Below are 27401 nucleotides of genomic sequence, written 5' to 3' on the forward strand. Positions count from 1 at the left end.
TGTGCTTCAGGAGGAATCCATCTACTGTCACGTTCCCTTTACTACAGCAAAAAAAATCTATTAAAAAGTGAAATATATGTGGGGATAAACAAGTGAGTACAAATATATGAGAAAACTTTAGAAAAATAAAAACGTCCTTGCTTTGCTTTGCTAAAATATGAGGCAAACGTGTAGATGCCATTAGCTGTGCGATTCACAACGTCCAGGTATTCTAATGACATCCTGCATAGAAAGTGAGTCATTTGGGTGATTGTCAGTGGCAGCCGACAACCCGCATTTTAGGCTTCAGAGCTGCATGCGGCGACATTCTGGAGAGAGGCAGAGGACACTGTGATTGCTCATGTGCCTCTTCTGACATTGGAAAGATTTTCGTGCATCCAGTGATTTCACTTTGGAAATTACTTATCAAGGAGAAAGCTGCAGAGCTCTTCATTGATTTATTTTTTGCTGTTGTACTTTGGCATTAGTGCTCTAAATTTCCCTCAGCTGCTGCAGAGATCAGGCGAGATGCCTCCTGGAAAATGGAGCAGAGTGGCGCGGTGATTGGAGCTATCCGAAGCATCTGCACCTACAATAAGCAAATCTATTTTGCCCGGCCACCTTGAACTAATTAGAACAGGTCATTTTATTTTTTCATATGATAGCTTTTCCATCTGGGAGTTCTTGGAAAAGCGTTCCTGACTTGGAGCATAGTACAAAGCTAGAATGGTTAGGTGATCTTTCAGCCTAGTATACAGTACAGCATAGGTGAAGATCTAAATTTGGGAGCACATATTCCATGGAGAATGATGTTTAGGCTGGGGCTGCAGGGCAACACTGGTTACACGACATGGTAATTGTGACATTGGCAATTGCGGTTTTTGGTGTACACAAAATAAATCACCAGCTTCTTGAGTGACAGCAGCTGAGTATCAGATAATTACGGGGGGGAGGGTGTTCATACTTATCCCCTTCCCCTTTTAGAATTAGCATAAGTATTATACAATCGATTTAATATATGACTTGCAGGACCTGTGTGAAGTAATATCCATGTGACCAGAAGGAGCAGGGCCTCAGCCAACAAAGCTGATACCAGGAAGAAACATTTTTCTGTTGGCTGAGGCCCCGCTCCTTCTGGTCACAAAGCTATGACCTCAGCCTAGGTCCTGCAAGTCAAACATTAAATTGATTGTATAATACTTATGCTAATTCTAACAGGGGATAACTATGAATACCCTCCCCCCCCGCTATTATCTGAACCTCAGCTGCTGTCACTCAAGAAGCTGGCGATTTTATAAACTTTACTTTCTTGGATTTCAAAACCTAAACATCGCACCTGACACCTAAAAGGTATGTAGAGAATCAACTTAATAGTGCCAGTATAGCACTGGCTTTAGGTTATATACGAAAATCCTCGTGATTGGTTCCCTTTACAGGGAATTGGTCAACAAATGAGTTTTTTATATAAAGTTATGGCTGTAATGGCTCTCTAATGCTCATTATATTTATAACTTTGGTGAAGAAATCCCCTTTGTTGTACTTCTGCAATCACCATTTGACATTTCTGCTAATCAGATTTCGGTGCACAGGGTCCGCACTGTACACTAGGTCTTCTCCTCCCTGTCTGTGATCCCGTACACTGGGTCTTCTCCTCCCTGTCTGTGATCCTGTACACTGGGTCTTCTCCTCCCTGTCTGTGATCCCGTACACTGAATCTTCCTTCCCTGTCTGTGATCCTGTACACTGGGTCTTCCTTCCCTGTCTGTGATCCTGTACACTGGGTCTTCTTTCTGTCTGCTATCCTGTTCACTGGGTCTTTTTTTCCCTATCTCTTGTTCTTCTGGCTCACTGCCTGCCTTCAGTCTGTGAATGACCTGCCTCCTTTACCTGAAATTTCCCCAGTGACCTCTCATTCACAGACTGGAGGCAGGCAGAGTGGCTGGGGAATCACAGATAGGGAGGAGAAGACCCATTGTACAGTGTGGCCCGTGTGCAGCAAAGTTTAATTAGCAGAAAACGTCATATGGTGATTAAAGAAGAACAACAAAGCAGATTTCTTCACCAAAGGTATAACTATGATCTGTATTACAGCGCCATTACAACCATGTGTATATTTTACATTACAAAATCATGGTGACTTGTTCTCTTTCCAATTTCATCCACTCTCCTGCTATTATATTACTCTGCATATTTTCAACCTGAAATTTCAAATGGAAAATCTGTATCATATTCTTCATCCTGTGAACATGTCAATAAGCCGTGAGGAGTGAGGAGCCAGGCAATAGATGTCCTGCAGTCTCCTTCAGAGGTGTCATACGTCTCTTGGTGAAGTCCTTACATTGTCACTCAGCTTTTCAGCATGGCTAGCTGTTTCTTTGTATATCCTTTGCATTTTTTAAGGATTATGTCAGCTCTCCTCCAATATTTTGAGTGACGTGAACATTTTTGCCGCCATCCACTGACTGCTGCTCTTCAATAACCTTTCCCAGAGTTGTCGTTTATGCCAAGAATCTCGCTCCTCTGCAGTGGGACCTTTCCAGATACACGGCTTCATTTGGGTATTAATGTGGCAGCCAAAATCACTGGCCCGTTCCGGTGATGATATACGCGTGTGATAATGCATGAATAATTCTGCATTATATTATTTAGTGCTGAATAATCATACATAGGTCACTACGGGGAGATTAGGTTTTCATTTTCACTTTAACCCCATAAGTGACGCCCCTGTATGCCATGAAATGTGTTAGGAAACCATTGCGCACAATTACTGCGCGGTGATTGCACAGCACACAAGCTATTACTCCAATCGCAGCCGTTTAACCTCTTATATGCCGTAGTTAATAGCAAACATCATGTTTCATAGAGGGAGGGTGCTTTCTCTTGTCAGCCTGGTGACCTAGATGAATGTAGATGTCATATACCTTTTTTTGCCAGCAGGTAGTCTCAACAATGAGAAATATCTTCTTAGGTCTCATTTAGTCATCTGTTTTTCCATGTACCCATTATAATTCATGGGTCTGTTCACTTTTGTTTGTTTTTGTGGACCATGTGGTTACAAAATAATAACATAGAGATATCCGTTTTTGATCCAAGTCACAAATCAAAATTACTCAGGTGCGTATGTGTGTGTCTGTGTGTGTGCTTTACGTGTGCTGTCTCTGGGACATCCGGATAGCACACTGACAGCATGAACTTGTATATTTACCTGTATCCGGCGCTGCTGTTACTTCCGGGTCCGCGGTCAGTACATTGAATATGCATGAGCATAATGAGCGGGCCCTGAAGTAACAGCAGAGGCAGAGACAGCAGCGCAGGTGACCGGTAAGTATACAAATTCTTTATTTTTATGTGGTATGTCTTATCTCCGGTGCTTGTTACACTAATATCACACAGATCACATCAGTGTGTGGTCCGTGTGACACCCGCGCTGCTGGACAAAAATGGACGTCTCACCATGTGGAGCATACGGACACTTGTGTGTTCCACACGGTCCTTGTGAAAACATGGACGTGTGCGCAACCCATTGATTTTAACTGGTCTATGTGTGTCCATGTCGCTGGTATGTGTAAACATGTACCGGAGACACGGATGTGTGAAAGGGCCTTAAGGTGCAACAAGTTGTAAAGTGCTGCCATGCATCATACAGTTATTACCTTAAAGGGTTATTCCCATTTCCAAAATCCTATCCCAATATGTAGTAGGTGTAGTAGTAGTAATAATAATAATAATAATAATATTAGCAAATACCTCCAATTAGAAATGTAGTATATTTCGCCTGATTCACTATGTCGCTTACCTCATGTGCAGGGCATTGCAGGACTTTAGGTATCCATGGTTATGACCACTAGTAACTAACTAACTGTGACTATATGCGTGGTCGTAACTAGAGATACCTAAGGTCCTGCAATGCCCTGCACATGAGGTAAGCGACAGTGAATCAGGAGAACTATATTTCTAATTGGAGGTATTTACTAATATTATTATTACTACATATTGGGATAGGATCATGGAGATGGGACTATCCCTTTAAGTTAGTAGTTGACAGTGAATGGCTCTGTGTCCCTCCACCCCGATGCACCTTAATCCCTCTGAATTTACTTGAATGTCATTATAGGATTTATTGATTATACCAATCACCTTTTAAGGGTGCTTTACACGCTGCGACATCGCTAACGATATATCGTTGGGGTCACGTCGTTAGTGACGCACTTCCGGCGCAGTTAGCGACATCGCAGCGTGGGACACCAATGGGCGATGATCAACGAGCACAAAAACGTGAAAAATCGTTGCTCGTTGACACGTCATTCATTTCCTTAATATTGTTGCTGCTGCAGGTACGATGCTGTTCCTCGTTCCTGCGGCACCACACATCTCTATGTGTGACACCACAGGAACGACGAACATCTCCTTACCTGCGTCCACCGGCGATGAGGAAGGAAGGAGGTGGGCGGCATGTTCCGCCCGCTCATCTCCGCCCTTCCTCTTCTATTGGCTGCCTGCCGTGTGACGTCGCTGTGACGCCGAATGAACCGCCCCCTTAGAAAGGCGGGTCGCCGGCCAGAGCGACGTTGCAGGGAAGGCAAGTCCGTGTGACGCTGCCGTAGCGATAATGTTCGCTACGGCAGCGATCACCACATATCGCACCAACGACGGGGGCGTGTGTTATCGCTCGCGACATCGCTAGCAATCGCTAGCGCTGTTGCAGCGTGTAAAGTACCCTTTAGTCCATATTAGCAATTACATGAAGTCAATTTCTGGCAATATTATTTCAATAAAATATTTTTTACTAATGAAAGGATCAAACATGGCCGACTTTCAGATGAAGGTGATCTATTATTGACCAGATAAAAACTATTGTCCGTTGTTAAATTTCCATAGATATACAATCCTTACGGTTGAGTTTAATGTCTGCGGGCACCTTTAGTTTTCCTTAGGCTACTTTCACACATCAGTTTTCTGCATTCAGGCACAATCCTTTTTTTTCCTGATCCAACGGATCCGGCAAAAAATGTAAAAACCGTATCCACCGGATCCGTTTTGCATCCGTTTTTTGCATCCGGTTTGTCAGTTTTTTTTAGATGGATCCGTTTTTTCAAAACATTGGAGATGCGCAGTTTACAAAAACGGATCCGGCAGCCGCATCCGTTTTTTGCCGCATTGTGCCGGATCCGGCATCCATAGGCTTCCATTGTAAAACACGCCGTATCGGCAAAAAACGGCGCGATGCGTTTTTTTTGCCAGACAAAAAAACGTTACAAGATACGTTGCCTTCGGCCACCGCTTTAATTAATTTTGCCGCATCCGGAAAAAAACGGATGCAACGCAAAGCCATCAGGCACAATCCGGTAACAATGCAAATCTATGGGGATAAAACGGATGCGGTACCGGATCCGTTTTACCCGTTTTTTTCCGGATTGTGCCTGATGGAAAAAACCTGATGTGTGAAAGTAGCCTTAAGGGGGCTTTACACGCTACGATATCGTTAATGTTTTGTCGTCGGGGTCAAGTTGTTAGTGACACACATCCGGCGTCATTAACGATATCGCAGCGTGTGACACTGACCAGCGACCTTAAGTGACCTCAAAAATGGTGAAAATCATTCACCATGGAGACGTCGTCCCAAACTCAAAAATCGGTAAGGGTTGTTTATCCAGGTGGTTCATCACTCATGCGGCAGCACACATCGCTGTGTGTGACACCGCAGGAGCGAGGAACATCTCCTTACCTGCCGCCGGCCACAATGCGGAAGGAAAGAGGTGGGCGGGATGTTATGTCCTGCTCATCTCCGCCCCTCCGCTTTGATTGGAAGGCCGCTTAGTGACGTTGCGGTGACGTCGCTGTGATGCCGAACGTCCCTCCCCCTTGAAGGAGGGATTGTTCGGCAGTCACAGCGACGCCGCCGACCAGGTAAGTACGTGTGACGCTGCTGTAGCGATAATGTTTGCTACGGCAGCGATCACAATCGCATGCGCGACAGGGGCGGGTACTTACACGCTCTATCTCTACAAATTGCTAGCGATATCGCTACCGTGTAAGGCCCCCTTTACTCATTCGTCTCTTCCGAGCAATCTATGGACTCCCACTTTCGTCTTGGAGGAATAATTTGGTTGTGTTGTCAGGTAACTGGCACATATTGCAATTCTTTCCTGAGCTTCATCTGTTTTCCTATATATATCTGCCGGATTTCTACAAAAGATGCAGTTAGATTTTATTGGGCATTGGACAAGTCTTGTAATTCAGCCTCGATCACGGGGATTTACACAATATCAAAGACGACATTTGTCTCCATCCATTTGATTTGGTTTTATCTGCATGACGTGATAATGTAATAGAGCTTTCACTCCAACAGATGTATATGTCTTGTTCTCAGCCGACCCAATTAATGGGAAACTGACACTCCATTCCAGCAAACAGTGGAAGACGCTATTGCGAAATTGCCCTATTAAATAGGAGATAAAGAATCTATCACATCAATATCCATTTTCTGCTTTTCCTATAACATTTAGCCATCCATTTTGTATTATTTATGGTGTTCATCTTATCCTACATAGGAGAAGATTACTAATACATGTATTGGAAATACATACCTCCTAGCAGGAAGATTTATTCTATTGTTGCATATGAAATGACATTGTTTTGTGCAAAACCTTTGTGATAGTGTAAGGTCACTGTGACGCTAGTGACTTACAGGCAAATCTGAGGCAGGGTACTCAGATGAACCCGGGTCAGATACCAGGAGGTGTTGTCATGGCTTCAAGGAGTTAACTGAGATGTAGTGAGAGCATGGTCTGGGGTCAGCACACTTTGTGGACACGTCGTGGGTACAAGGAGCAAACAGAGGAACAGTTAGGCAATGGTTCATTGTCAGCTAGCAATAATCAGAACAAGCAGATCACAGGAATGCAAGCCATTAACACCTATCAAACAGAAAGCTATGACTGGCAGCGTTCAGGGAGAGACTACTCAGCTAAGTAGTTGGGCAATCACTGGGAAGATGGAAACCTGAACAACTCAACACCTCCCAGAACCATACTAGATGACTGCCCTGCCATTCAACTCACCAACAGCTCAGTACGATTGTATGACTAAGCTGTCCCCACCTAACTAACAGCTCAGCATGCCCTAGTACCCAATTGTATGACTGAGCTGTCCCCACCTAACTAACAGCTCAGCATGCCCTAGTACCCAATTGTATGACTGAGCTGTCCCTACCTAACTGACAGCTCAGCATGCCCTAGTACCCAATTGTATGACTGAGCTGTCCCCACCTAACAGCTCAGCATGCCCTAGTACCCAATTGTATGACTGAGCTGTCCCTACCTAACTGACAGCTCAGCACGCCCCAGTACCCAATTGTATGACTGAGCTGTCCCTACCTAACTGACAGCTCAGCATGCCCTAGTACCCGATTGTATGACTGAGGTGTCCCTACCTAACTGACAGCTCAGCACGCTCCAGTACCCGATTGTATGACTGCGGTGTCCCCACCTAACTGATAGCTCAGAAAGCCCTGATTCTATAGTCACAACAGACAGTCCCTTCAAGCATCTTAGACCACCGAGTGGAGGAATCATGACAATTACTAAAGGTCACCATCTACATTGGGTGACAATCATTTAATTCCAACCCTCTAATTATTAGGGGGTCACCCCGACAGATGGGTTGGAGAAGGTTGGGTTAGTTGGAATTTCAATACCCAAAATGTTTTTTCAGGTGCAATAAGTCGCTCTTAGAGTTTTCTAGAACCATCATTATCTTCTCTCAATTTTAAAAATGCATCAACACTCAATGGAGTATGGTGGAGTTGGGAGCAATAGCTGTCTGCTGAGCGAATGTTCAAGCAACAGCTGTCTAATGTGTATGGCCAGCTCTAGTCCTTGTTGGACATAATGTCTAATTGATAAACAGCAATTTCCGAGTGGATACTTGCACTTTTCATCCATCCATGCCAGTTTTCTGGCATCAAAAAGTCACAAACATTGGCACAGGGCACACTGAGTAATGGGACCAACCACCATGAAAAAACTATGTAATGTATACCGGAAAACCAGAATAAATTGTAGCTTAAGTCTATGCGAGCTCCTAGCTGGAAGCCATTTCCTATACTGGTACCCAAAGATGTCCCAAATTTATTACCAGGCACACTTCACTCCATGGGGCTTGAAACGCCAGTATTGATACCATATATTCCACTTTACAGTGGTATTTCAGCGTTTCAGTAGTTAGGAAGTCAAAAAGTAACTCGCGAAAGTGAGAAACCTGTCCAGAAGAAGCGGAAATGCTCTATGCTCTAAAGCCAAATGTGTACAGGGTGTAAGCACTCTGATATTTTTGAGTTTATACCTGAGATACCCCATATATCTACTACTGTAACTATTGACAAAACATGACCGTTTAGTCTTCATATAGAAGGTATATGTTTTGTGATAAAATTAATTATAGCTCTTTCACTCGTTCCCGGTCATCGGGCCATGTAAGCTTGCCTTGATCAGCCAACAAATGAGCAAAACACTGGTTTAATGGTTGATTAGACTGTTAACATCCGGCTGTAATTCATCATTTTCGTAGTACATTACCCCGTCTAAACAGGAGATGTGCAGCTGACCACATGCACACTATATGCGGGCAGAACAATCATATTAACAATCTTCCTCCCCCACCCAGTCTTGTCCGCCAATGTGTACGGGGCCATAACGAGAGCACAACAATTGGCACATGTTTACGGGAAGAAATAGACTTGTTTAAAAAGGCCTTACCCCACCTTATCTGACCCTGTTTATAGTTGGAAACTTGAGAACTTTTATAAAATGGCAACACACAGTATCTAATTTGTACAATAAAGATAGTCATTGTACACTTCAGATAAGTGACTCTTCATATGTCTGTCCCTATAGCATTAAATACGATTCCTAAATGAATAGGTTGTAAGATAATGTTAAGCATGATTTGCTTAACTGGAAATATCTTTTACCACTTCATCGTACTGTTGATCATGTTAGTTAGATTAGTTATTGAGAATATTGATGAATTATTTATAAGTTATTATACACTATTCATGTTTAGGACTTGATGAGGACTTTCTATGCCTTAATGTTAGTGTAGATCTGTTTTTCAGAATATTGATGAATTATTGATGAATTATTAGACACTATTCATACGTTTAGGATTTCATGAGGACTTTCTATGCTTTATTGTTAGTGTAGCTCTGTTATTCAGAATATTGATGAATTATTAGACATTATTCATATGTTTAGGATTTGATGTAGATTTTCTGTGCCTTAATCCTCATCAAATCCACTAACATTATTCATCCATTGCAAGTGAATGGGGTATGCTATAGCTGTGCAAGCTGTGGGAAATAATAATCTATGGAAATAATGAACATATCCATTCTTCACCCAAAATCTACCCAGAAAAGCCCCGGATTATCCCCATTGAATGACATTTTGGCTAATCCCCGTAGGGTACATCCGCAGCAGGCATCTGATTGTCAGACTGAAATCCTCTTGTAAATACTGGTCGGATTTGCCGTTACTGTACTGCGCTCCTCTTTAGACGTGAAGACCCCATTTTCTTTTATAACATTTTCTGTTTTTCTTTCCCGTTAATGGTTGTCGGTGACCATGGAGGTGGACGGTTGGTGTAGGCAGCTGTTGACGTGATCTCATTTATTGGCTTCTGTGTTGTTCACAAGCTATTATCTAGCTGTAAACTGGTTAGTCATCATAAATAGCCGTGTGGGACTACAGTAGGCCGTCTCAAAGCATAGCCGATTTTAAAACTAATGATTATTTTAGCTGTTTTCCAATCTCCAGTAAAGCATAATGTGGAAAAAGCATTAAGTGTTAATTGCCGCCCACAGTACCAATTGTATGTGGAAAAAATGAGTTCTCGTTCTTGACAAGTCTAAGCAATTTTCCAACCCTTCGCTAGATTATCTTTTCATTTTTTTTAATGTATTTTATAAAACCTTAGTCAAGCCTAAATGTTAAACGCCAGACTTTCTCATCGAAGAGCGACAGGTAGGAAAAAAAGGGATTCCATCTTTGTACACTGGCAATTGATCTTGGATTTCGGAGCACACAGAAGGCACGCAAACACCAAGGGATATATTCAGAGTCGTGCAGATGGCATTAAGGGCTTTTACTTGGGAGTAGGATTTAGACGCTGTAGTCCTCATTTTAAAACAACATGGTTTCTAAAAAATCACAGCACAGAGTAAGTGTAATGCAAATGTGTGACTCTAAAAGCCTTTTGGGATGTAATCTGCAGGGATGCTATGGTAAATGACAGCTCGAGAGATAAACTACAGAATTGTTGCCCTCGATTAAACTATTTCTAGATTGCATCTAGTTTCTTCTCAAGCCAGCAGCACTTTGCCTGCCAAACACATGCCTCAATGGGAGCAATCTGGGGTGTTCGGAGCAGGTACATGAAATATCACAAGACGCATTGGATTGTTTTCATCCCATAATAAAAACTTCATACTTTTCAAACCTGATGCAATCTCTAGGCCAATGGGATCCACGGCAAAATTTAGTCTTCAATATGCCTTTCCATCCTCACTGCATCTTCATGTAGACTTTTCGTAGATAACTACAATATAAAAAGTTTAGCACAATGACGAATGGATAATGTTCAGCATCGTAGTTATCTCTGACCCTGGCTGTATAGATCCTTTATTATTAAGGGAAAAAGAAATCCAAACCTACAAGGCCTTATGTGAAAAGGTGATTGCCCCTAAGCCTAATAACTGGTTGGGCCAGCCTTAGCAACAACTGCAATCAAGAGTTTGCAATAACTGGCAATGGGTCTTTTACAACGCTCTTGAGTAATTTTGGCCCACTCATCTTTTCTGAATTGTTCTAAATCAGCCACATTGGAGGGTTTCCCAGCATGAACCGCCTTTTTAAGGTCATGCCACAGCATCCCAATAGATTATGGGAAGGACTTCAACTACGCAACTCCAAAGTTTTAATTTTGTTTTTCTTAATCCATTCAGAGGTGGACTTGCTGGTAAGTGTTGGATCACTGTCCTGGTCCATAACCCAAATGCGCTTCAGCTTGAGGTCACAAACAGATGGCCAGGCATTCTCCTTCAGGATTTTTTGGTAGACAGCAGAAATCATGGTTCTATTTACCACAGCAAGTCTTCCAGGTCCTGAAGCAGCAAAACAGCTCCAGACCATCACACTACCACCACCATATTTTACTGTTGGTATGATGTTTCTGTTCTGAAATACTGTGTTACTTCTACGCCAAATGTAATGTGACATATAGCTTCCAAAAATTTCTTTGCCTCGTCGGTCCACAGAATATTTTTGCAAAAGTCTTGGGGATCATCAAGATGTTTTCTGGCAAAACTGAGGCTAGCCCTTGTTCTTTTTGCTCATCAGTGCTTTTCGTCTTGGAACTCTGCCGTGCAGGCCATTTTTGCCCAGTCTCTTTTTTATGGTGGAGTCATGAACACTGACCTTAACTGAGGCAAGGCCTGCAGTTCTTTGGATGTTGTTGTGGGGTTGTTTGTGACTTTTTTGATGAGTCGTTGTTGTACTCCTGAAGTAATTTTGGTCAGCCGGCCACTCCTGGGAAGGTCTACCACTGTTTCATGCTTTCACCATTTGTGAATAATGGCTCTCACTGTGGTTCCCTGGAGTCCCATAGCTTTAGAAATGGCTTTATAATCTTTTCCAGACTGTTAAATTTCAATTACTTTGTTTCTCATTTGCTCCTGAATTTCTTTGTATCGCGGCATGATGTCTAGCTATTGAGGATCTTTTGGTCTGCTTCACTTTGTCAGGCAGGTCCTATTTAAGTGATTTTTTTTATTGAGAACAGGTGTGGCAGTAATCAGGTCTTGGTGTGGACAGGAAAATTAAAGTCAGCTTCCCAAATATGTGATAAACTACCCTGTAGGTTTGGATTTCTTTTACTCTTAGGAATGAAGACCTTCATTTATGAAATGCAGTTTGTGTTATTTGTGTCTAATATTTAAATTTATTTGGTCATCTGAAACGTGTGATAAACATACAAAAGAATAAGAAAATAAGGGAAAGGGGGCAAACACTTTCACATCACTGTATACTGTAGATAGTATTCTGGTAGTCTGGACAAATTTGATGTCTAAATTGGTGTCAGATTAGTGGCTCATTTAAGGGTTGATAATGACTTTTAGGACTGCTCCATTCAATAGGTGGCGTCAGAGATCAAGTCCGCCTTCCTTCTGAAGAGGCAATTTGCATATTTAAAACATAGTAATGATTATTTTTGTCAATGAGGCAGTTAGATTAATTTTTATGTTGTCAGTAATATCTCATAACTAATATTATCCTATATTGTTTTTGGCTAAAGTGATTATTCATTTTGCTTAACAGCCGATCCTTAGGCAGCCCAGAGGATTAGTTCTATATTGCAGTGTATTGTGCCTGTCAGTGTTTGGATGCTTTTAGCACTGGTAAAGCTTCTGCCGTACACAATAAATGCACCTATTGACTCCCATCTACCAGACTGAGGCCAAATTGGCATCAGTTTGGAGGAATACGTTGGCTTTTACAAAGAATATCGCACATCCAATGACAAAAAGTATATCATTCAGTATACCATGGATGTTAGGGTAACAGATTCCACTGTATGTAGGCAATTACAGCCTTGTATTAAAATGTTAGAATATTTTGTCGCATAGCAATTTACTGGACTGAAAAAATACGGTGTGAAAAGAGCTTTGCATGGACGGCTTAGCATATATGTCTAGCATTAAGACCCCTATACATATTTGATGAAAGATGGCTAAACCCGAGAACTTGTGTATGGAAGAGTTGGGAGAGAGAGCGGTCTATCAAACGAACATTTAGCCAGCAGCGTTTTCATGTGTTTGTGAGAGTCATGAGAAATAACTGTCTGTGAAATGAGTGTTTAGCCGAAAGCTTTCTCATATGTATGGGAGCGATAGCTGTCTGTGAAACGAATATGTACCTGAAAGCTTCCTCATGCGTATGGGAGAGATTCAAGTCTGTGAAACGCGCGTTTAGCCGAAACCTTTCTCATGTGTATGGGAGAGATATCTGTCTGTGAAACGAATGTTTAGCTGAAAACTTTTTCATGTATATGGGAGAGATACAAGTTTGTGAAACCTGTGTTTAGCCAAAACCATTCTCATGTGTATGGGAGATATACAAGTCTGTGAAACCCGTGTTTAGCCAAATGCTATCTCATGTGTATGGGAGAGATAGCTGTCTGTGAAACGACTGTTTAGCTGAAAGCTTCCTCATGTGTATGGGAGAGATAGCTGTCTTCCGAAAGAACGTTAAGCCAACAGCTTCCTCATCTGTATGGCCAACTGTAGGCAGGACCTAATAGGCTAATGTACATGGCAGACCTGGGGGCTGTTTCTAGACCCTGGCTATATAAAGAGAAGGGCTGCACACCAGTGACAGTGTAAGGGCAATAAATGTAAAGCAGAAACTGCTGTGTGAATACTGACATGAACAATACATTAGCTATATGTAGAAATGAAAATATGAAAATGGAATCTGCCATGAACTTTTAGAATAAGGAGAAATTTGGCTATTGAATGGATCAATGCAACAAAGCCCCAACACCTCGTCACGGTATTCTCTACGTTGGGGTCCCTAGCTAATATGTGTCCTTTCATGCAGTCATGGCTGTCATGACCTCTTTTCTGCACCCCAAATATCACTGCAATGATTCTGGTGGGCTTTCAAAAAGAGCAGCTAGATTGGGGATCAGCTGTATGTCACATAGAGCATTGTAAGTGATGATGGGCAGTTTGTGGAAACTATTATGGTGCAGGATAAGAGGAGGTGAAATAAAAGGTCAAAAAGGGGTTTGGATTAAGGACAATGATTTTTCTTGTTTGTCCAGCCTGACCTGCAGAATTTTCCAATGCTATTCGTTTTCAAAGATGGCTCCTACCGTATCTGTAAAGGCCGCTTTACACACTGCGATATCGGTACTGATATCGCCAGCGTGCGTACCTGCCCCATCGGTTGTGCGACACGGGCAAATCGCTGCCCGTGTCGCACAACATCGCTCGGACCCGTCACATGCACTTACCTTCCCTGTGACGTTGCTGTGACCGGCGAACCGCCTCCTTTCTAAGGGGGCGGTTCGTTCAGCGTCACAGCGACGTCACAGCAGCGTCACTGAACCGCCGCCCAATAGAAGCGGAGGGGCGGAGATGAGCGGGACGTAACATCCCGCCCACCTCCTTCCTTCCGCATTGTGGCCGGGAGGCAGGTAAAGAGAGGTTCCTCGTTCCTGTGCTGTCACACGGAGCGATGTGTGCTGCCACAGGAACGAGGAACAACTTCGTTACTGCTGCAGTAATGATATTTGAGAATGGACCCCCATGTCACCGATGAGCGATTTTGCACGTTTTTGCGACGAAGCAAAATCGCTCATAGGTGTCACACGCAACGGCATCGCTAAAGCGACCGGATGTGCGTTACAAAATCCGTGACCGCAACGAGATCACTTGAGCGATGTCGTAGCGTGTAAAGCGCGCTTTAGACAGTGGAGCTAAAAGAGACTGGACACTCCTACACTGCTGTGCACAGATTCTCCCCTCACACCTCAACTACAGTATTTTTTTGTATAATTTTAATCTAAAAGTCACAATGCAGTAAATCTAAAATGATCGATGACAAAACAAATCTCGAGGTTTGCACCTTGTCCTCAGTTTCTTGTTATGCGCCTGCAGGAACCTGGAGACATCCACTGTCACATAGATTGTAGCTGTAACCAGGGGGCCTAATTATAAAATTCATATGTTAGGTGAGCGGGTTGCGACTTGATGAGCATTGCAATATACTTTGTCACACTGCGCTTTCAACATTTGCACCGCCAGCAGCTAAGCAGCCATGCCAGTATCTAAGAATATAAGGGCATCTCCTCAGAGTCAGGCTCAGAACAGCAAAAAAGTAAACGTTAAATCAGTGCGATCCATGTAGTCTGTTGTTCATCGCTTTCTAATGTTGGCGAAATGTTTGTTAAAGGGAATACATTCTGACTTGTAAGATTTGTTCTTGTTCTTTCTAGGTAGCGCTGTCCTTTATAATGAATCCTATAGAGACGAGCTCCTTGTTCTATGGTCTGTATGTTTGTATGGCACTACCATTCATATGCCAAAGCTAAAGCGATCACCATGAGATATAAAAGTGCGCTGCCAGAGATGACACTGAATGGCATCATTATACTGTATGTATAAGAGGAGATCCCGAGCCGATGATCAACATAATGGCCTCATTCATGTCAGCATAAAAGTCATTGTTATTGACGTCACATTGGCCCAATATCAATGATATTCTATTCCTCCTGAAAAATATTAACTATCTGGGCACAGAGAATTCTGGTCGGCCGATATAATCAGCCATAAAACGTCCCGCAATCTGGTGGTAAATAGTCATTTAGGACTGATCGATTTATTGCTTTTATACTTTTGCTGTTTTTTTTCTCCACTTATTCTCAGAGCCATAACTTCCTTTATTTCTCTGGCCACGTAACTGTTTTCAGCCGTGTTTATACCTGAAGAGAGTTGTTGGTCTCCTATGAACATCAGGCAAATCATGACAATCAGTGTCCTCTTAAGCAGCAGGCACCCGGCGACTGTGTCGCGGAAGGTTTGGGAGATAGGCGGTTAGAATAGGGCACCTCCTATATGGGGCACTGTAAATGCTGCTGTCAGAGAATGACAAAGGCATTCAGCAAGCTAATACCAGTGGCTGGAGCACCGCTTGCGGCTGTTAGAGGCAGTGGATGGCCGAATAACTCAGCCATCATCTTCTGGGAAAGGAACAGGCTCAGCTCCTCAGCCCGCTCTGATAATACGCTGCTGTTGAGCACTGTACATGCATGCCGTCCGTTGCTTAGGTGATATATATATATATATATATATATATATATATATATATATATATATATATATATATATATATATATATATATATATAATATATATATATATATTATATATATATATATTATATATACACATATACACTGTATATATATTATGTATGTATATATACTGTGTATGTGTGTGTATATATATATATATATATATATATATATACACACACACACACACATACACAGTATATATACATACACAATATATATATATACAGTATGTATATATTACAGCACCAAAATTCTCATGTTCCTGACCCTCACATTGTCCCCATAGCGCTATACATTGTGGCTCCAGTCAAATTTCACACTAAGGCTCCCATTCTTCTTCATTCTATTAGTTCCATGATACTTTAACTTGTCTGCAGTGTCATGATTTTGCAGCCTAATGCATTTCAAGATGTCACTTGAAATGCCCATTCATCATGTCACATCTAGGGATGAGCAAACCCGAGCTGTAAAGTTCGAGGGTCGTACTGAATATAGACTTTAAAAAACCCCCATTAGAGTTCACGTTCGGGGTTTTTATGTTTGCTAACCACTCGATTGAGCATCTCTGTGCTCGGCTACGCTCGGTGCTCGGCCGCCCATGCGAGCGCTTGCTGCAGTCTCTGAATGGCTCTCACTGGGGGTAAAAATAGCATCTTCGGATGTAGTGTGTCAAAAACAAAAAACAACCCTGCCCTTCATCCACCATAAGGGATCTATTTATATGGTTGGCTATATGTGGGTAGTGCCCAATCCAGTGACTTCCAATGAGGTTCAGGTCAAGTCTGGGTCCCGAACTGAACTTTATCTAAAGTCCGGCTTACCCAACTGAACTTTCACGGGTCCGCTCATCTCTAGTCACGTCATGATGTGCACTGGGCCGCAATGTCATAACTTCATATGTCTTAATGGGCACCAAGAACCCAATAGGACCCATTGTGTGAAGAATACCAGTGGCCTGTGGATGAAGACCGGACTGGAACCATTTAGACAAGGTGATGGCTGGGCATAGGTGAGTATTATTTTCTTTAAACACTAGCTTTATTATGCTCTGGGGTCTGTAGAGATTGAGAGCATAATAAGACACATTCATTAGATATATTTGATGCAAATTTAGTTTCCTGGCCACATTGGAATCCACTTGCAGATTCGGATTGCTGATATGTTGTGTAATCGATGAGCCTTAGATTAATGTCTTATGGCTCCAGACATTTGGGTTTTGTGGATAGAGTGATAATAACTGGTTGGGGTAATCGTTTATAATTGAAGGGCTTACAGTGAATACTTATGAGATGCTATTCGGGTTGATTGACTTAAAAATGTCAAATAATATATAAAAAAAGTTGATCGCAATATTTCTGATTATACAGAGAGCGCAGTGACTTCATGTTTGTATGGTAACATGAAGGACCAATCACATGGCAGAAGGTGGCAATTCATGAAGAATCGCTGCCATCATCTCCGACCTTGTCTGCTTCACAGCTGTGTGAGCAGCTGACATCTCCAACCAGACAATCAAAGTACGTGTCTCCACTGCTAAACCTCACTGCAATTATCCATACAACATTCTGCTGGCAAACCTCACCGCTCCTCCGGAGAGCTTTACAGTATTTACTTTTTCACACACAACTGAGATGTTTAGCCTTTTCCTAAGTCATCGAAATTGGAGCAAATCATCAAAAAGAGAGAAGCCCCTGGAGCCCAAGCCTTTAATTTGAATAAATTCATCTAGCTAAACTCTAAACGGGATAAGTAGTTTTCTCCAATCAACTTCCCCAACTAATGAATTTCGAGACTTTTTACCTAGCAAGTAAGAAAAGTGCTGGAGGCCGGCGAGTGTTCCCTGTGATAACTGCGGACCCCGTTATAGATTTTTCTTTGGTCGGCTTCAGCCAAGGGCAAATTGTGATTTGCAATTAAATGAAGAAATACGTACAACAAGGGTCATTCAAAGCAGGGACAAAATGTAATTTATTGCCAAAGACAGGCAGAATTAAGTTGATTATGCGATCCGGGCGAAATAACCTGCTAACCTATCAGCAATTTTCACCATGTGAGTTAATAAACTGTAATCATATTCTCAGTAATTGTTTGCATGAGTCTGTTTTAGGTTGGTTTAAGGCCAGTCGTGGTTTGGAAGAATGTTAGATTTTGGCATGTTTTCCTATTTTGCTAACTCTAAAGCGGGTTTTACACTCAACGACATCGCTAACGAGATGTCGTTGGGGTCACGGAATTCGTGACGCACATCTGGCCTCGTTAGCGACGTCGTTGCGTGTGAAACGCACGAACAACCGTTAACGATCAAAATTACTCACCTAATCGTTGATCATTCACACATCGTTCTAATCCCCATTATCGTTGCTGTTGCAGGACGCAGGTTGTTCGTTGTTCCTGCAGCAGCACACATCGCTATGTGTGACACCGCAGGAACGAGGAACAACATTGTACCTGCGGCCACCCGCAATGAGGAAGGAAGGAGGTGGGCGGGAAGTTACCGCCGCTCATCTCCGCCCCTCCGCTTCTATTGGGCGGCCGCTTAGTGACGCCGCTGTGACGCCGCACGAACCGCCCCCTTACCAAGGAGGCGGTTCGCTGGCCACAGCGACATCGATAGGAAGGTATGTGTGATTGGTGTAAGCGATGTTGTGTGCCACGGGCAGCGATTTGCCCGTGACGCACAACCGACGGGGGCAAGTGCTTTCACCAGCGACATCGCTAGCGATTTCGCTGCGAATAAAGCAGCCTTAGACTTGGAATAATTGAAAAGTTGGCAGTTTTCTGCTTTACATACTGTTGTCTTGTTCATTTGCTTTCTTAAAACCTATGGAGGGTTGGGGAAAAGGCTATAAATTACATTCAATCGAGGTTGGCACTATTCCTGGATTTTAGTGAAACATCACATTATTATGAACTTGTTACAAGTATATGTTGAAATGAAACATTTTAGAAAATGTTGAGATAATAGTAATACTGCCATATAAGTTCCCCTGGAAGTTATGCAGTATGGATCACAATACCATGTATTCTAGTCCATAGGCTTGGTCATCTGTTGGGATTGGTGGTGGTCTCAACACCCATGACCCCCATCAGTCGAAATCTGCAGCAGCCTATGGGTCACCGGAGCCCCATACATTGATTAGTGGTCACTATAGTATTGTACTTTATCTCCTAGTCACATGAAGTGCTCAGTCCTAGACAACCCCTTTGAATGCTATGAACAATGTCAATTTTTTTTTTTAATTATTTGCTTCCAAAATACAAAATTAAGTAACTTTTGAAATATTCTTAATAAAAAATATAAAAAAATACCATTTTGCTGAAAATACGGACTTTGTCGAAAAGGAGGTGAAAAAAATTCCGAAATGTTCATACTTTGGACTTTGTTTGCCATACTGAATTTAATCACTCTATCATCGACATATTTGATTTCCATTTTTTAGGAATTAGGCTGAAAACCTGGTTGGTGATATAAACATATTGTCCACATCACCTATGTTCTTTATTTAGCTGAGCACTTCGAAAAAACTCTAAACCAATTAGAGCTTCTGCTGCTGGTTCTATAGACTTTCTCTGTCCTCCCAACCCCAGGCTTTCACTGTTAGAGATGGTAGCAGGGAGTGGGAGGGGGTGATGTACAGATCCCCATATTGCTGAAAAGGGGGAAAAAAGTATACTGAAGAAAAATATCAAAGACAATTGTTTTGTTTTTGCTCCCTTTTTTCATGAGCTGAACTCAAAGATCTAAAAAATTTTCTATGTACACAAAAAGCTTTTTCTCTCAAATATTATTCACAATTTTACGTAAATCTGTGTTAGTCAGCGCTTCTCCTTTGCCAAGATAATCCATCCACGTCACAGATGTGGCCTATCAAGATGCTGATTAGACAGCATGATTATTGCACAGGTGTGCCTTAGGCTGTCCACAATAAAAGGCCACTCTAAAATGTGCCGTTTTATTACACAGCACAATGCCACAGATGTCACAAGTTTTGATGGAGCATGTGATCGGCTTGCTGACTGCAGGGATGTCCACCAGAGCTGTTGCCCATGAATTGAATGTTCATTTCTCTACCATAAGCTGTCTCCAAAGGTGTTTCAGAGAATTTGGCAGTAAATCCAATAGACCTAACAACCGCAAACCACCCGTAACCACACCAGCCCAGGACCTCAACATCCAGCATATTCACCTTCAAGATCCTCTGAGACCAGCCACCTGAACATCTGCTGCAACAATCAGTTTGAATAATCAAAGAATTTCTGCATAAACTGTCAAAAACCGTCTCAGAGAAGCTCATCTGCTGCTCGATGTCCTCATCGAGGTTTCCACCTGACTGCAGTTTGTTGTTGTAACCGACTTGTGTGGGCAAATACATTCAATGGCATCCAGCACGTTGGAGAGGTGTTCTCTTCACGGTTGAATTTCGGTTTTCACAGTACAGCGCTAATAGCAGATTGACAAATGGTGGTCACACCAGATACTATCACCCCAACCCCACTCCGGCCCCCTCCAACACTGTAAAACTGCAAATTTGGGAACAATATTTGAGAAAAAAAAAGGTCTTATGAAATCCATTAGATGCGTCAATTCTGGCATTTTGCCTGGCTCTTCGCAATTGCCCTGGTGCAGTTGCAATCGGAGCAATTTTTTTAGGTTGATGTCAGTCCCAACGACACTGATCAGCATTGTCATCACTACCCGGCACCTGTAAATAGCTGTACTTTACTGCTATTCAGAGCCGCCGAAACTGCATTCGGGGAATGTGGACTACAATGGAACTTCATGCAAATATTTTTGATAATAAATTGGCAAACAAGGGATATAGTGGAGGAGTCTTTCTTCAAATATTGTACACTATTTCTTCCAGTGTGTGGGTTGTTTATTTTTTATTACTGGGTTAGTAATAGGGGTGTCTGATGGATGCCTCTCCATTACTAATTCCTGGGCTTGATGCCAGCCTACATTACACAGTTGACATCAACCCCCAAAAATATTACCCTGATTGCCTTTGCACTAGTGCAATCGAGAGGAGCTGGTCAAAGCACCAGAATTGGTGCATTTAGTGTGAGCTGCCAATGTTAGTGTGGCTGCGGGCTGATATTCTTAGGCTGGGAAGGGCCAAATAACCATGGGCCCTCCCAGTAGATAATACCAGCCCGCAACTGTCTGCTTTACCTTGGCTGCTTATCTAAAATAGCGGAGAACCAACATGACTATCCGTTACCTTTTATAACAGGCAATCCCTCATGTTTATTGGCTGCCTAAAAGTCGGGAAACATGCGGGGCAGGGACTCAAGCATGGTGCTTGAGTACCTGCAATACTCGGCCAATTAACAAACGTACCCAAGCACCATGATGCTCGATCAAGTATCCACCAGTGACGTGCACGCTCGCTCATCACTACTAACCATGAAGATGTAAATATCATATTTGTCATGTCAAAGCTGTCTGTCACCTGTCTGCTACTTTCGAATGCCGATTTCACCATAACATTATACATGCTTTATAAGCTGAATGACGTCCAAAACAGCCGCAGTTACAGCTTCCACTTCACTGATCACCTAGGTTTCTCCTGGAGTCATTCATTACTTCTCTATTTCTGTATAATTAGACCGAGTTGCCATTTCGATTTCCAGGAAAGGTTGTTGTAGATGTAATGGTGATTATAATGGTTAAGAACCATCTTACCTAGGAACATTCATAGCTAAACAAGGCTGTATAAGCTTGTAACTAAGTCGATAAAAGAGAGAGACCCAAGTGGTGTTTATTTCATGTCATAAAAATATTACAGGTGTCAAAATATTAGATTTGGAAAGCAGGACTGAACATATTAGCCAGTGTGTTAGTCATAGAAGCAAGCTGATCAACCATCAGCCTGTACCAGAAGACCGAAAAAATGGAGTTCTTCATGCAGATTTATAGACGTTATGGTTCCGCACAAAGATACGGTCTCAGCCGCGGGAAGACTCTCTCGGGATTCAGACGTCTTTTCCAGTTGAAAATATTGGCTATAAAAGCAGCTACTGAATTGTATATAATTGAATTTCCCATATTTCCAAATACATGTTCATGACTGTGAATACGGATCAGCGTGCATGTGTGATAAAATGGAGAGGACATTATTCAGTAAGCGGTTATTACTTACAAACAGCTATGGCAGAATTTAGAAAGCCCTGGCACCTATGACTGCTGTCTCTCATGGCAGAAGATAATGGGGCACATTTATAAAAGTGTTATTTTATGATCATTTACAGTGAAAGTTATAACAGAAAAGATGCCTAGATTTAATGAAGTACTGCCTTCTAGAAAATCCGGCCTAAAGTGGGTGTCCAGGAGTAGAGGAGCATGGTTGCTTTAGTCCAGAGGTCTCGATCCTTTCTGACCTTGAGAGCCACATTCTGCTTCAAGAGAGGGTCGCGAGCCACACTCAGCTCAGAGATGGCAGAGAGTCACATCCAGCTTCTCTCACAGAAGTGACACCCAGATTCCCCATTACCAGTATAATTACAGCCAAAGCTTTTCCACAGAAATCACACTGAGGCAGTATACCGAGATCCAGATGTTCCTCACAAAAGTCACCATCTGTAGATCTGCTCTTCATACAGCCACGAGCAACACATCACGGGCTTGCAAATCACATGTGGCTCCCAAACTACAGTTGAGGTCCCCTGCTTTTGTCTAAAACAACGTTTCTCATCTCCAGTCCTCAAGACCCACCAACAGATCATGTTTTCAGGTTTTCCTCAATCAGGTTTTCAGGATTTCCTTAATGTTGCACAGGTGATGGAATTATCCCCTGTCTAATATTGAGGAAAACCTGAAAACATGATCTGTTGTTGGGTCTTGAGGACTGGAGTTGAGAAACACTGGTCTAAAAACCTGTGTACCGTTCTTTCACGTAATTGACAGATGTTTATTCACGTCAATGACAGACGCAATCTATGGACATTGCGATGCCACTTTTGGAATAAAGAAGCCTTGTTTTTCTAATCCTGCATACCTATTTTAATGTATGACTGGTCTATCCTGACTTAGGGTAGCCACCATGTGCGTGGTGTGGAAAATGTTGCACGTATTTCATACATTTGTTGTTTGCTCTCTTCTTCTTACTTTCCTATTGACTGACAAGATAACTTCCAGTGATACACAAACGGATAATGCAGTGATAGTATGGGAGCGGACTGTGAGAGCAATACAGAAAGTCAGGGTGCGCTTTCTTAAAGGGGTTATCCGGCTTATTTTGAGTTTTTTTCATTATTACCCTATTGGGCTACATTGGGGCAGGTAAGTAGATAGAGACCACTTACCTGCCCTGCTGTCAGCCCCTCTCCCCCGGCTCAGAGTGGTCATGTGACCGCTCCTGCCGCGATTTTGCTGCTTCCGGTCATTTCATGTCAACATGGGCAGGGCCATGTTGACATGCAAATCTGGAAACAGCATCTCGCCTCCTTGCTGGGCTGTACAGTGCGTGGAGTTCCCGTCCCCGTCCCTGCACCCTCCCACAGATTCCCCCGCACCCTGTACTCTGCCCACAACCTCCTCCTGCACGGCTGTGGGGTCCGTCATCTGGGGGAGGGGCCTGTCGGCGGCTGCCGTGGTGTCAGCGCCAGCACCGGGCCCCTGCTCAGGATCACACATTCAAATATACCGGCATCACAGATCACAGATGCATATTTGAAAGCGCTGATGAGAAGGAGCGTTGCGCTTCTCATCACTGCCCCGCTGTCTGTGCTCTCTTCAGCACAGCGGTGACGTCACTACTGTGCTGATATGGCCAGAGCACAGACAGCGTGCGAACGTGCAGGAGCGGCGGGGACCGAGGACGGGTGAGTATGTACTCCCTACATGTGTTCCCTATGGGGGTAGGGGGGGTCGGTACAGAGCGTCGTGTGTGCGTGCAGAGCCTGATGTGTGTATGCGGTGCAGAGCCTGATGTGTGTATGCGGTGCAGAGCCTGATGTGTGTATGCAGTGCAGAGCCTGATGTCTGTATGCGGTGCAGAGCCCGATGTGTGTATGCGGTGCAGAGCCCGATGTGTGTATGCGGTGCAGAGCCCGATGTGTGTATGCGGTGCAGAGCCTGATGTGTGTATGCGGTGCAGAGCCTGATGTGTATGCGGTGCAGAGCCCGATGTGTGTATGCGGTGCAGAGCCCGATGTGTGTATGCGGTGCAGAGCCCGATGTGGGGCTGTTATTTGCAATGCTGTAGTGATAACAGGTCAGGTGCTGGGGCAGAATATACTGACAGGGAATGTGTGTGCAGGGGGCGGGCAGAGGGTGGGGCTGGACACTGGGGTGGGGCTGGACAGTGAGGCCAGGCGGTGTCAGCTCTGACTGGGAGGTGTGGCACAGGAAGTGGTCAGTTTGCTTGTGCTGAATGTAAACAGAGAGCTGCAGAGAATAAAGGGTGAATTCAAGAGGAACAAAAGTTAGAAAACAAAAAATAACAATGTAGGTGTGATTTATATGACAATACAGCACAGATTAGCTTAAACTCAAAAATTTTTGTTATGTCGGACAACCCCTTTAACTTAGATCCTTCCAAGAATTAAAAATATCTTCCCACTATATTGCAAGGCTCGAAGCTTGGAAATTATTGGAAAGCGTAATATTGACTTACCAGTAAAATGGCTCCATATTTCCTTCTCTTTTTCCATATTAATAGTTAATTAGGGCATAAATTGCTCTAAAAGCTCCCAGGAACTGCTTGCTCCAGGACTTCTGTGGACGAAGGTTATATATTTTGTTATGACCTTTCATCGTTTTAGCAGACCGTCAGCAATGTGGAATATTTTATCGCATCGTTGGCTCATGTGTAAATGTTAAAACAGTAAAGCTAGATTTTGATTTTCAATATTCATGTTTATTAAAGAGCATTTCCATTTATCAAAGAAATGTTAAGAGAGAGGATATTTGAGTTGAAAACAAATTGTATTGTTTTGGGGGTCCAGGCCATCCCTCCACACTCTCTGTGAGTCTGGGGGGAATGGCGGTCTGGACTCTGTGTATAGTTCACATTCATATAGTTATAGAAGTAAATACTTATGACAGCAGCTGTCCTGTATGCAAACCCTTGTATATATTCATCTCTGCCTTGCCTTTCCCTCCTGTGTTAGTGCTGGTAACACCTGAGATGTATGCAGACTATATATTGTATATAGTGTTCTCTGCCTGGTAAGGCTGCTTTCACACCTCCGGTTTCTGCAATGCGGCACACTCCGGCACTTTGCAGGAAAATCGCAACCGTTTTTTTTTTGCTGCCGGTTGCGATTTTCCTGCATAGACTTTAATTAGTGCCGCATTGTGCCGCATGGCCTTGCGTTCCGTCCGGTTTTTGCCGCATGCGGCAGATTTAGCCGATGCGGCGGCCGGATGGAACGTTGCCTGGCACGTTTTTTCGTGCGGCAAAAAAAAAAACGCATCGCGCCGCATTCGGCCGATGCGACGCATTTTTCAATGCATGCCTATGGCGGCCGGATGCGGCGCGATGCGGCAATAACCGCATCCGGCCGCCGCATGCGGTTTTTGCCACTGCGCATGCTCAGTAGCATGCCGCAAGCGGCAAAAACCGGACTGGCCGCAAAGGAAAAACTTATGCAAAGGATGCGGTGTGTTCACCGCATCCGTTGCATAGCTTGCACAACCGGATTGAGCCGCAGAGCTCAAGCCGGATGTGTGAAAGCAGCCTTACAGCACCTGTCCTGTATGCAGACTATACACTGTATATTCTGTTCTCTGTCCCCCACACCTTCTGTGTTAGCGCTGGTAACACCTGAGATGTATGCAGACTATATATTGTATATAGTGTTCTCTGCCTGGTAAAAGGACCTGCACTGTATGCAGTCTATACACTGTATATTCTGTTCTCTGTCCCCCACACCTTCTGTGTTAGCGCTGGTAACACCTGAGATGTATGCAGACTATATATTGACATACAAAGCCATCCACAACCTGTCTCCTCCCTACGTCTGTGACCTAGTCTCCCGGTACCTACCTGCACGTAACCTTCGCTCCTCACAAGATCTCCTCCTCTGCTCCCCTCTCATCTCCTCTTCCCACCATCGCATCAAAGATTTCTCTCGTGCATCCCCCATACTCTGGAATGCTCTGCCACATCATATCAGACTCTCGCCTTCCTTGACAAGCTTCAAAATAACCTGGACCCACCTCTTCCGACAAGCCTACAACCTGCCGTAACCCTCAGTCTGATATAGTAGCGCATGACCAACTCTACCCTCACCTACTGTATCCTCGCCCATCCCTTGTAGACTGTGAGCCCTTGTGGGCAGGGTCCTCTATCCTCCTGTCCCTGTCTGTGCCTTGTTTATGATTATTGTACTTGTCTCTATTATGTATACCCCTTTCACATGTAAAGCGCCATGGAATTGATGGCGCTATAATAATAAATAATAATAATATACTGTAGTGTTCTCTGCCTGGTAACAGCACCCGTCCTGTATGCAGACTGTATACGGTATATTCTGTTATCTGCCCCCCCCATACCTTCCTTGTTAGTGCTGGTAGCAACACTTGTGATGTATGCAGACTCGAGGCAGCCCGTGCTATGTTATCTGTGCTGTTCTCTTCCTCACCCGTTCCTCCTATGCCAGATCTTGCAGGCTGAATGACAGCTACCCATCAGTTACAGTAATGCAATCTGCATGATGTCTGTTACAAAGTAAAGTAGAAAAATCTTATTTTGCTTTCCTAGTGGAGTAAGCAGCAAGCACAACACAGCAAGCTACTTCTACATTCTAAGTCGCTGGAAGTATGTAGGATTTTAATATTTGGGTACAAACTTTTTACTTCCGTAAAGTTTGAAATTGCTAACATACCGAGTGTGATCACCGAGGGGAGTACAGCTGCCACCTGCCCATTAGCAATGCCTCCTGCTAACCAAGGTCTGCTGGTATTTTTGTGAAAGCTAATAGGCTCATACATAAGTTATGGCCAAACGTTTTGACACTAATACACATTTTGTTGTTTTTTTTGCATTAAAATTTGCTTTTTCAGTTTTCATAGTGGCAATGAGAATTAACTAGTTTGTTATGAAGAGAGATCACATAAATTGCAAAAGCAAATGCAGCCATAAATAGCAGGAAAATCACCTTAATCACAAAAAAACCCATTTCCACTGAATTTCAGCCCTGACACAAAATTACCTGCTCACATCATCATGAGAAAGTGTTAACGAGGACAAGGCAGCAGATATCACTGTCATGTGTGATGCTAGTCACTACACAGACAAGTCTAGAGGCAGGATAGTCAGATGTTCTGGGTTAGGTACCAGGAGAGCATGTGAACATTAATAGAATAGACAGCCGTAGTCAGATCCGAAGTTAGATTACCTGGAGGGCAGCGATTAGAGCAAGAGGAAGGTCAGATGACCGTCAGTGGTGTGGCAGCAATGATCAGAACACCAAGCACAGATACAGTCCTGAAAGCACCACAGAACTGAATACTAAGACTGGCAGTGCTCTGGGATAAACTGCTCAGTCAATAGCTG

General features: G+C 43.3%; 1 protein-coding gene and 1 long non-coding RNA gene across 2 annotated transcripts in view; one reads left to right on the forward strand and one right to left on the reverse strand.

The window, feature by feature from the left end:
- Nucleotides 1–27401, forward strand: part of PPM1L (protein phosphatase, Mg2+/Mn2+ dependent 1L) — a 346350-nt gene that overhangs the window by 11713 nt on the left and 307236 nt on the right. The gene's annotated exons all lie outside the window — the stretch shown is intronic.
- LOC142295470 (uncharacterized) lies at nucleotides 10497–26565 on the reverse strand. Its single transcript, XR_012751466.1, has 3 exons — nucleotides 26488–26565; nucleotides 24516–24616; nucleotides 10497–10575 (listed from the first exon to the last, which is right to left on the reverse strand). It is a non-coding gene; the product is annotated as an uncharacterized LOC142295470 (long non-coding RNA).

This window comes from Anomaloglossus baeobatrachus, chromosome 3, assembly GCF_048569485.1.
Source record: "Anomaloglossus baeobatrachus isolate aAnoBae1 chromosome 3, aAnoBae1.hap1, whole genome shotgun sequence".
Taxonomy (NCBI): Eukaryota; Metazoa; Chordata; class Amphibia; order Anura; family Aromobatidae; genus Anomaloglossus; species Anomaloglossus baeobatrachus.